The following is a 1,570-nucleotide window of genomic DNA, read 5'->3' as shown; positions in this document are numbered from 1 at the left end:
TAAATCATGCATTTGAATTTGCAGTTGTCATTGTGTTCTTAGAAAGCCTTGCTTAATAAGACTTGAATGATAAAATTTGTTTTTTAAACAGCATATAAAAATGATTATCTTCACAGCCATATATTCAACATGCCTAAGATATATTACTACAGGGGCCGGAGCGATAGCACAGCGGGTAGGGCGTTTGCCTTGCACGCGGCCGACCTGGGTTCGATCCCCGGCATCCCATATGGTCCCCCAAGCACCGCCAGGAGTAATTCCTGAGTGCAAAGCCAGGAGTAACCCCTGAGCATCGCTGGGTGTGACCCAAAAAAGCAAAAAAAAAAAAAAAGATATATTACTACATATTATTTTTTAAACTGATAAGAACAGATACTACACTTGATCTTAGCCAAAAGGCCAAGAAACGATACATATTATTTTTTTAACAGTATCCTGTTTCTTCTAGACAATGTTAGATATTTACTTTTTAATTAAAAGTCTTTAAATATAGAGTAGGAAATTCATTTGAAATGATTAAATAGATAATACAGGTCAGTAGGTTATAAAATACTTATTAAGGTAGTTTAGATAAAAGAGCTCTGTATCGTATATATTCTTCTTGGCCATATACCTGAAAGAAGAATGGAATTTAGTGTGATATAGTATTTGACGAGTAGTGGGCACATCAAGTTTGTGGAGCTAAGATTTTTTTCTATTGGACCATGTAGTCCCATATTTTTCCTTATTTTTTTGCCATCAGATAATTCATGCTCGAATTTAAATATATCTACGCACCTTTTACTAATTATTTAAGTCTATGTATTCTGAAACAATGCCATATAAAATCTCCAATCTGTCTATGGTATCACCTATAAATTTGTTAGGAAGCTTTAATAAGTCAGTCTTTATCCTAGTAGGCTCCCCAATCTTCAACATTCGAAAGATTGTGATGCTATATTCTAGAAAACACTACTGCTTAGAGCTACAATACAATACCCCATGTATGTGTTCATGAGTATAGATATGCATGTGAATGTATGTATGTTCATAAAAATGTGTGATTATTTATCAGAAACATTATTTTAAAAGACTTTGAAATGGGTTTTATTTATATCAAAATTAATTCCTCTACTACTTCCACTTCTCAAGATCCATATTCATCACTCAGAGCTTTGAAATGTTTTCCTCAGATTTTTTTTTTTTTTGGTTTTTGGGTCACACCCGGCAATGCACAGGGGTTTCCTGGCTCTTCACTCAGGAATTACTCCTGGCGGTGCTTAGGGGACCATATGGGGTGCTGGGATTAGAACCCGGGTCGGCCGCGTGCAAGGCAAATGCCATACCCGCTGTGCTATCGCTCCAGCCCTGTTTTCCTCAGATTTTAAAATGAACTCTTAGATTGTTTTGTTTTTGCCAGAGAAATGCAGGACTGTGATAGTATCTGTGACTAATGATAGTAGGTAAGATACTTTAAAATGTAAATATGCTTTAGAGTTAACTATAAAAGTGAGGGCAAGAAAATGTCTTAGGTAGCACTGGTTAATCACAAAAACAAATCACATTAATAACCTATTGTGATAACCATTTA

At 35.4% G+C, this 1,570-nt stretch overlaps 1 non-coding gene across 1 annotated transcript; it reads right to left on the bottom strand.

Moving 5' to 3' along the window:
* Nucleotides 1-227: 227 nt before the first annotated feature.
* On the bottom strand, nt 228-411 carry LOC129402671 (U2 spliceosomal RNA). Its single transcript, XR_008628771.1, has one exon. It is a non-coding gene; the product is annotated as a U2 spliceosomal RNA (small nuclear RNA).
* Nucleotides 412-1,570: the final 1,159 nt, after the last annotated feature.

The sequence above is a fragment of the Sorex araneus genome, chromosome 2, assembly GCF_027595985.1.
Source record: "Sorex araneus isolate mSorAra2 chromosome 2, mSorAra2.pri, whole genome shotgun sequence".
Taxonomy (NCBI): domain Eukaryota; kingdom Metazoa; phylum Chordata; class Mammalia; order Eulipotyphla; family Soricidae; genus Sorex; species Sorex araneus.
This window is presented reverse-complemented; position numbering and strand designations above follow the sequence as displayed.